At 44.4% G+C, this 10,344-nt stretch overlaps 1 non-coding gene across 1 annotated transcript; it reads right to left on the bottom strand.

Annotated features, from left to right (window-relative positions):
* Positions 1 to 4,016: 4,016 nt before the first annotated feature.
* Positions 4,017 to 4,089, bottom strand: TRNAK-UUU (transfer RNA lysine (anticodon UUU)). Its single transcript has one exon. It is a non-coding gene; the product is annotated as a tRNA-Lys (tRNA).
* Between the last annotated feature and the right edge of the window lie 6,255 nt (positions 4,090 to 10,344).

The raw sequence follows: 10,344 nt of genomic DNA, 5'->3' as shown, positions 1-10,344 counted from the left end.
GTACGTTCGATACATAACCGAGGCTCAGGCTACGCTCCCGAGGTACCCTAGGACATTTCCAAGACCAGCGGGAACGATCTTGTAACGAAATCCCATCAGAGGGAGGCATCGAGCCCTCGGACCCCGTCGACAGGGGACTGGGTCCGGCAGATCACCCGCAGGTACTTTTGAGCGCGCCTCCGGGCCTCTAGCCGACCGCTAACAAATGGGGCACGGGCGTCCACTCGGATTACCCGCCAGCAGCTCACCGGAGACACCATGTTCGGCGCCCTCCGAGGGCAACATGGCGCTTTCTCCCCTCCTCCTCGCGGAAAGGCGACGCAGGGGCGTATGTAAAAAAAGTCGAGTCTGTCCTTGACCGTCCTCTCGCCCTGTGCGGAGGCTCGGGGGCTGCTCTCGCAAACCCGGCTCCGGCCAAACCGTTGACAGCGTCAACATACCAGCCCGAGAACTTGGGACCCGACCGTGCACCCGGGCTACGACCAGCTCGCATGAGGGAACGACCAGACCAGCCGAAGCATTGCGCGAGGCATTAAGACCTCGGAGGAGTCAAACCACTCCTCCGAGGCCTCGGGGGCTACACCCGGTGGGTGCGCTCGCGCGCACCCACCGGAACAAAACGCAACCGAGAAAGGCTGGTCCCCTTGCAAAAAAGTGTGACAAAAGCCTCCAAGCGAGTGTTAACACTCCATTCGAGGCTTGGGGGCTACTATCGGGGACCATAATTAGGGGTACCCTCAAGGCTCCTAATTCTCAGCTGGTAACCCCCATCAGCACAAAGCTGCAAAGGCCTGATGGGTGCGACTAAGTCAGGGATCGGTCCATTCGAGGGACTCGATCACGCCTCGCCCGAGCCCAGCCTCGGGCAAGGGCAGCCGACCCCGGAGGATCTTCGTCTCGCTCGAGACCCCCCTCCAGCGACGAACAAACTTCCGGCTCGCCCGAGGCCCAGTTTTCGCCAAGAAGCAACCCTGTCCAAATCGCCACGCCAACCGACCAAATCGCAGGGGCATTTAATGCAAAGGTGGCCTGACACCTTTATCCTGACGCACGTCCTCCAGTCGACAGAGCCGAAGTGACCGCAGTCACTTCGCCGCTCCACTGACCGGCCTGACAGAAGGACAGCGCCGCCTGCGCCGCTCCGACTGCTGTGCCACTCGACAGAGTGAGGCTGACAGGCAGTCAGGCCCGGCCTCAGGCACCATAGGAAACTCCGCTCCGCCCGACCCAGGGCTCGGACTCGGGCTCAGCCCCGGAAGACGGCGAACTCCGCTCCGCCCGACCCAGGGCTCGGACTCGGGCTCAGCCCCGGAAGACGGCGAACTCCGCTCCGCCCGACCCAGGGCTCGGACTCGGGCTCAGCCCCGGAAGACGGCGAACTCTGCTCCGCCCGACCCCGGGCTCGGACTCAGCCCTGGCCTCAGCCGACGGTCTCCGCCTCGCCCGACCCAGGGGCTCGGACTCGACCTCGACCTCGGAAGACAGACTCAACCTCGACCTCGGAGGAGCCTCCACATCGCCCAACCTAGGGCACGGACCGACCACGTCAACAGGAGGCGCCATCATTACCCTACCCCAAGCTGACTCAGGCTACGGGAAACAAGACCGGCGTCCCGTCTGGCTCGCTCTGCCAGACAAGCAATGATGGCGCCCCGCACGCTCTATGACGACGGCGGCTCTCAGCCCCCTTACGGAAGCAAGAGGACGTCAGCAAGGACTCGATAGCTCCGACAGCTGTCCTTCCGCCAGGCTCCAGCGCTCCTCCGACGGCCACGACACCACACGAACCGGGTGCCAAAACCTCTCTGTCTGCCACGATGGCATGTACTTAGGGCGCTAGCTCTCCTCCGCTAGACACGTTAGCACTCTGCTACACCCCCCATTGTACACCTGGATCCTCTCCTTACGCCTATAAAAGGAAGGACCAGGGCCCTCTTACAGAGGGTTGGCCGCGCGGGGAAGAGGACGGGACAGGCGCTCGCGTGAGGCCGCTCGCTCCCTCCCGCGTGGAACGCTTGTAACCCCCTACTGCAAGCGCACCCGACCTGGGCGCGGGACGAACACAAAGGCCGCGAGATTTCCACCTCTCTCTCTCTCGCTCCGGCTGCCTTTTTCCCCCTTCGCGCTCCGTCTCGCGCCGACCCATCTGGGCTGGGGCACGCGGCGACATTTCACTCGTCGGTCCAGGGACCCCCCGGTCTCGAAACGCCGACAATGATAGAACAATATATCGAGTTTCAAGTTCACATTACAGTCTCATAATTATACAAAAAGTGCATAAACAGTCCCATGAGCCCTTGAGACTGCATAACACATAGCTTATTTAATATATGTGTTGTTTGATTCACATAATTGTAACGTAATAGATGACCAATAACGTTAAATTATGTTTGTTTAAGTTGAACCGTAATCAGATCTCACACTAAAAATTGATTTGATATCGACCTATTCAAAATTATTATGGCTATCACTTGAGTGTTAATCATTATCATTATTACTATTTATATTTTATGAACCATACGGCAGCATAGATCTTTTCGAATTTACCGAATATTAAACCTGCACACGGACGTTGATGACAGCGGCGGCGACGATGATAGATGCCATGCATGGCGCTTACGTGACCGGCGGGCCGGGTAGCGTACGAGAAATCTCGTGATCTGCAGCCTGCAGGGCCCCGCCGCGGCCGGGCCATGCATGCATGACGGGCGTGAGCGCGTTCGTTCGTTTCGATCGATCGTATACTCTCTCTCGTACGCGCGATCACCAACCACATCGACCACACGCGACGCGAGACCCGAATTTTTTATATTTTAGCTCTTACTCGGAAAAAAATTCACGTTTGGACCTTAGAAAATTTTAATGTTATTTTTAGACCCTTTGCTCGGCGCCATAGCCAATGGCGCCGAGGTAACACAGCTCGGCGCCATAGGCTATGGCGCCGAGGTGCGTGCTACGCTGGCCCAACCTGAACGACGTGGCGCCAACGTGGTACCGACCTCGGCGCCAAGATCTATGGCGCCGAGCTGGGATATATAACAGCAAAGTATGTCTAGCTCAGTTGGTAGAGTGCAAGACTTTTAACTTTGAGGTTGTGGGTTCAAGCTCCATCGTGGACGTATTTTTTTATCACTAATTTGTTTTTTTGTTGTCTATATTTTTCGTTTATGTCGCTGATTTGTCCGTCCAGATTTATTTTTCATCTAGTTTTTTTGTTTTTGTGAACGATTTATTTATTCATCTAGATATTTTTTGTTTTTGTTTTTTGTTTATTCAAACTGCGTGACGCAAGTACCATGCACATAAGTAACCTACCCTATGGAAGTACAAAGTACTTTATAAAATCATCAAGTCACTGTTTATTTATACCTTGTATATTTATATTTTGGATTCTAATTATAATCTTTTTGTTTATTAAGTATATTTATATTTTGGACTCTAAAACTCCAATAATCTAATGTATTCGAAATTATACTTTTTAATATTAATTAAAATTTATCATTGTACATCACTACTAATGTAAGATTAACACAATCATTTGTTTATGATATAAATATTTTTAACATTTTAAATGGTGTACTTCAGTTTTTAGTATATTATTTAATGTTTAAAATCACTTGTAATTAGCGAGAGGACGGAATCAAGCTTAAGCATGTGGGGTTTACAATGCACCAAGGGCCAGACGGATTATTCAGTACTATTAAACAAAATGTAATAAACAAATTAGTCGCAAAAGCAAAAACAAATCAAGATGAGAAATAAATTTGGACGGACAAATCAGCGGCATAAACGAAAAAAACCACGATGCACCATAGCTAAACCGGTGGCCGCTAACCAATGTAAGTACGTTTCCTTAAGCTTAATAAACGAAAAAAATATGGACGGATAAATAAATCAGTCACAAAAACAAAAAATCTGAATAAGAAATAAATCTAGACGGACAAATCAGCGACATAAACGAAAAATCTGGACAACAAAAAAAATCAGTGTCAAAGACAAAAAAAAGTATGAAAACATGCCTATCATGGGGCTTGAACCCACAATCACAAGGTTAAAAGCCTTGAGCTCTACCAACTAAGCTAGACAAGTTTTGTGTACATAACAGAGCTCGGCGCCAAGATCTATGGCGCCGAGCTCGGTTCCATGTTGGTGCCACGTCGGTGCCACGACGTCCGTTTGTGCCAGCGTAACACGCACCTCGGCGCCATAGCCTATGGCGCCGAGCTGTGTTACCTCGGCGCCATTGGTTATGGCGCCGAGCAAAGGGTCCAAAAATGACATTAAAATTTTTTAAGGTTCAAACGTGAATTTTTTTTCAAAAAAGGGCTAAAATATAAAAAATTCGGACGCGAGACACGAAGCCATCGATGACGACGTGCGTGCACTGCACGGCGCCGACGCATAGCTGACCGCCTGACACGCGCGCATGCACACGGGTCTCTCGCCGCCGGCCGGGCGCCTAGCGATAGCGCGAGATGCCATCCGGCCGGATGCACCGACGGTGCGTGTGATCTACTACTGCCTCTGCCTCCTGCCTCCTCCCTCCTGGTTCCAATCCATGCATGCAGTTTCTCGTGAGGCCGTGACTGTGCTAGCAGCTGCATATGCATGCTGATCGCTTGATCCTGATGTGATGTGCATGTGCATGTGCATGTGCATGGGGGTCGGGTGAGGCCACCGCGAGTCTGCGAGTAGGGTTTGCTTATTTGTCTTGCTTGGACCGGCCGGTTGGCGGTGGCGCCCCCAGGGACCACATGTCAGTTTCGCGTTACTTTTCTTCTTGGAGGCAGAAAGGTTATCTCCCTTAGCTTCGCAGGGACCTGCAGGTTATATGCGTCGGAACAAGAGAAAGCTGCCATTGGAGTGCTTTATATATTTCCCCGATCAAATCGCTGCATGCGGTCGGCGTTGATTATGTGGTAAACCACATTTTTGGTAGATGGATATGCGGTTTTAGCCGACTCTTTTAACTGGACCACACACATGCATACTAAGGCCTCTAGGCTCTAGGGACCTAAGAATTAATGGTATACATTTGATTTGATATGATAAGCGTAAATACCAAGTGACTAGTGATATGTTGTATTCACATCTTCTTTTTGTCTAAGTCAAACTCGCCATGCACGATAAAAATGTAAATCAAAAGACCGTGAAAAAATATTAATATTTTTTTTATTAAAAACATATTCTAATTTGAATGTAGACTACTGTCAACGTCCGACAGCCAAGACGTGTTCAAGGATTCTGACATGCAAGTTGGAACACTCGCTTCAGAGCCATCAGGACAGGACTACCATCCCATTAGGATGGGACTACCGCTCTTAATGCCTTACTAGGTGAGTGCCCGTGCGTTGCAACGGGAACATATAATATTATAATAACTTATATACAAATGTACGTTATATTGTTATAAGAAAAGATTTCGTAATCCATTTGTAATCCTAGCCATACATAAACACATCTCAAGACTATCCAAAAAATCACTAAGTCCCATTTGTTTGGTTGGAATTAAATTTCATTCTAATAATTATAATTTAGACAAAACTAATTAAGTTAATATATTTGTGCATATAATATATTTGTATATTATCCTAAATCATATAAGAGAGATAGTTATACGCTATATTTATACTATAGAGAAGCAATAGACGAGTGTGTTATAAGTTGTACATTAGGAAAGTAGCATGTAAATCTATATAATCAATTTTCATCTCTTACCCCATAAATTTGAGATAGACTTATATATAAACTTTCAAAAGTTATGGAATATCACATTTTAAAAAGATAGCCAATTCTATTACTTAGATTTCGATTCTCAAAGTGAAGGGAAACAAACGGTCCCTAAGACATTATTCGATAATTAGTAGTTATAAAATTATATAAAATATGACAACTTCTCAGTATGCATGTATACCAAAAGAGTTTTAATGGAGGACAATTTCAACCATGTATATGTGAAGACACAATAATTAAATCATGAAGGAAAAAAGACCAATGTTTCCTCTTTTGTGCATGTGGCTACCCACCAGTGTTGTCCACTTATGCTGGTTCACGAAAGGGCTCCAGATGGTGTTGCCAGCAAGACAAATATTACAGAAATATGCTAAAATAAAATCTAATCCAATTAACATATTGCGATGAGGAGAGGAAGAGCATGTCATTTACTTAAGTATAATCTAGATACTTGACACTGAACATAACCCAATTGTTGGAAGCAGGCACAGTGCGCACCACACATAGCTTAACAAGTTCTTCCAAAGTAACCATAATGCCAAAAACAGTAGAGTTGAAGGCTAGAAATTTTGATCACACATTACATGTATGCTATGTAGTGGAAAAGATACATGGCACATACTGACCAATGCACATGTATGCTTTATACAAAAAAATACAAAACCCTATAGCTAAAGCAAGTGTTGTGCACCAATGCGAACAGGTGTTGCACATATCACCTGAAACAAATAGAAATTGCATCACCTCAACACATACTGAACATATTGCTTCTTTAGAGTAACAATACCATAATATCAGTAGTACACCTACCATTGTTTCTTCATATCGTGAAGGCTCAACAAGTTTCAGATTGTCAGTTGTTCCTTCAGGTGATTAGAGGAACAAATTTCCGATCAAGAGGCGAAGGCCACATAGATTGTTCCTTCAGAGCAACTGCAGCTTTTGGTTTTGCTCACTAATCGATGTTCTTATCACTTGAGCTCAGTCAACCATGATCTGAAATTCTAGTTATCAAAATGACCACTACAACTAAAGCATATAGATAACTCGTACAGAAATGTGTTCATACAAAACTATCATTCAAATATAATTCTAGTGGCATTTTAAGTGTTAGCAGTTCAACACATGCTAAAGAAACCATCTTTTTACATAAGGAAAAGGCTGCTTTAATCAGTCTGTGTAACAATGAAACTGTATGATCACACTAAAATATGCACATTCCAAACTACTTCCAGTGGCATTTTAGGTGTCGACAGTTCATCTTAGCTAAAGAATCCATCTATTTTTCATAAGGAAAACACAACTTAAATCAAGTAGTGCAACAGTCAAATTGGATGGTCACACTAATATAGGCACCTTGCTCTAGGAACCTAAAAAACATCACATAATTAAGAAAAAGCAATACAGTGTCCCTCAATTCTTTTAAAGCATCAAAATGCAATACATTCTAAAATTAGACACCACAAGCAAGTAAGCAGCTTTAAGATAGTATCCCAATCACAACAAAAATCTGAAATGCAAGGCAGAGATAATGGAACTGGACGCCACAGTACAGACTGGGTGCTAGGCTACATAAACAAAAGAAAAATATGAAGAGTTACAACATAGTATTTCTCAAGAGCTTTTTAGTCTGCAAGGGCTAGTGAGTGGAACCGTATATTATCATGTGATGAACCGGAGGATATCACAAGATGGAATTCCTAGAAGATCCCAAAAGAGTCAAACCAAGAGGCTGCTCGGCGGAACTCTAAAGGAAACCGCATCCATCTCGTCGTGAATCAAGAACAAGCAATGACATCTAGGTTCCCACGACATCGAATCTGCAAAATACAAAAAGGGTTAGCTGCAATGTGCTTTGGGGAATGGTGAAGCAACCTGAAACAAATAGAACCTTGCCATCAAAATCTTCTTCTAAGCACTCAACACCAATCATGTCATCCCCTGCATTCAGCACCTGTTGGTAGAGGTGAATGGGGCCATCTGCACACGATTAGTAATAGCCAACAAAACTACGACCAGTGGGTACAGAAATACCCCCACCTTGCTCAAGAGCTCAAGTTGTTCATCAAGTATGTAAAAGCTCACATTAGGTCCTTCTTCTAGCGTCGGCAAACTCTCGAGTCAGTTGCTCACCTGTTACAGATCAGTGTACAGCTAGCACGATACATTGGACTTTATGGCAAGAACATAACATCAACATCCAATTGCAGGTCCAGAAATATAATAGAATAGCCTAGTTGAAATAGGGTAAAAAGCGCTATTTATCCATTTCTAATACGCCTGCTGTAGAAATTTGTTACAATACCCACTCATAGTTTCTTATTCCATTATTGGAATAAAAAATTAAATAATCGACTAACCTTAGTCCTAAAAGTCCCATAATCATCTAACACATGTGTTCTCTAGTTCTAGCAAATGCTATTAAACCTAGAACTGTGTCATAATTCGAGGTCCCGCCAAACAACAACATATAGATATGTATCTAATCTAAAATTTAAAATTATAAATTGGAAACTCTAAAGTTCATGTACAAATTAAGATGTATTCCTAAAAATGGTGTCATATATGAAAACACGAAAACTTGCTAGTGGCGATACCTCAGGAAAACTCCAGAAGACACCCCACGTAAGGAATAATCTGGATCCAATCTATGGAAGAGTTGCAGAGACTGAATAGCTCACCAACCCTATAAAGATGACAAACTTATCAGAATAGTGACAAAAAGGCGACCATAAGTAACATTTATGTAATTATACACCTGTGTAAGAGCCTATGGTATTATATCTGCTCTTTTTGTACACATAAATCTAGTTGATTAGCGGTTCTTCCTACCAAGAACCACTTGTAGTATCCTTACTTAAATTTAAACAGTAATCATTCTAATAGGATATATCCATAACTCATGAGCAAAGCAAAAATATGAAATTGAGCCAAGTTTGCAGTTTTACTGTGACCGAGCAATCGAAAACGGGAGACGAAAACAAGCAGTTGACCTCCAAGATGGCTGTTGTCTGCGCGAACTGCAGCGGCCTCGACGACGGCGTAGAATACCTTATGCACGCTGTCCCGCAACGTCAGGAGCACGTTTTTTTACAACCTCAGTCGTGAATTGGAGGTTTTGATATATAGCACACAGAAACTATAAGCATAAGCTGAGAAATGTTTAAAAACCTCTGTCTCATGTTAGCTGTAAAGCTGTAATCAGCAACCTCAGAGAAATGGTGCAAAAGGAAAGCCGAGACCTACAAAAGGATGGCATGAACAAGCACCAAAGTTAGATGCATTGAAATTTAATTTACAACAAGCAATACGTAAACTGAAACAGTGTTGGGAGTCTGAGACGATGATGCCTATAAGCATTGAGATGGAGAAGGGAATAGGAGTATCAGTGCTAAAGGATCCTAAAAATTGTAGAGGTCTGGGAAAGGGAATTTCCAAGTACAGGGTGAACCTGTCATATTTAACATGTGATGGACTCTAAAAGTTGTAAATAAATTTATTATTCTGATCAACTAAAATTGTATGGACGGAACAAATGATAACTCCCTTTGCTCACTTTTTAATTGAGCTTCTGCCATTGTGTTAAAAAACAATATATATGGATTCATGATTTGAACCGTACACGTGCAGCAAAATGCTTCGCGAACGGCGGCCAGAAAAAAAAACAGCTCATTTTTTACAACCTCAGGAGCACATTCTATATTTCTATAGTAGACAGAGAGGCTTCTGTATTAGCAATAACATTTTAAATTTTATATTCATTTCGTTTGTTGTAATAGTAAGCTGTAGAAATGCCAGTGCCATTAAACTGATCCTACGTGATTGTCAGGGGGCAACAAGACCTAATTGTGCACATGAATCATGTAAATCAAATGAGGCAGCAATGGTGCAGTACGAAGAAAACTAAACCCATCTCATTTTTTCAGTATGATAAATTGGAAAAACCCCTAGGATTCTATTGTGTATTAGCAAGTGGTTACAAACAAATGCACACATGTTGACGGCAATTTATATGAGTCACAAACAGAAGCACTAAAATGAGTCACAAACAGAAGCACATGAACTCATCGAACCTGGATATAGTCTTCCTGACCATTTCAAACAACGGCAAGCACACCCGGCGCAGTAATCGACCCATAAACTCCTGAAACATAGGATCTCCGTGTTGTGCGTGCCCATGGATCACACCAGCCATAGCACCACCCCTCAGTCCCCAGCATCCATCAACCAGATTTCAAATGCTTCTATGGTATGAGAAACGCTTGAAATATTAATGGGATGCACACTTCTTCCTCGAACACTTAGGATGTTTATGTCAGGGCATGCAGGAAAATTATCCATCACATACATCATTGGGGGAATATGGCATGACTGTGTCCATAGCGTCGGTTTGCTGAGTGGGCAGCTATGGTACATTGGTGGCCATGCTTCTCGGCAGCAACTGATTGCTAGCCCTATGATCCAGCTGGAGTGTGACTCCATGTAAGATTTCCCTATTACTATCATCATGTGCTTCAGACTTGTTATTGTCGTTTCTCAGTGGGTCCACTATCCAAAACGTGTTTTTATGTGGATCAACCATAGTTTTTTAGCGCTTACAGACTTGCCTTC

The sequence above is a fragment of the Zea mays genome, chromosome 2, assembly GCF_902167145.1.
Source record: "Zea mays cultivar B73 chromosome 2, Zm-B73-REFERENCE-NAM-5.0, whole genome shotgun sequence".
Lineage (NCBI taxonomy): Eukaryota > Viridiplantae > Streptophyta > Magnoliopsida > Poales > Poaceae > Zea > Zea mays.
This window is presented reverse-complemented; position numbering and strand designations above follow the sequence as displayed.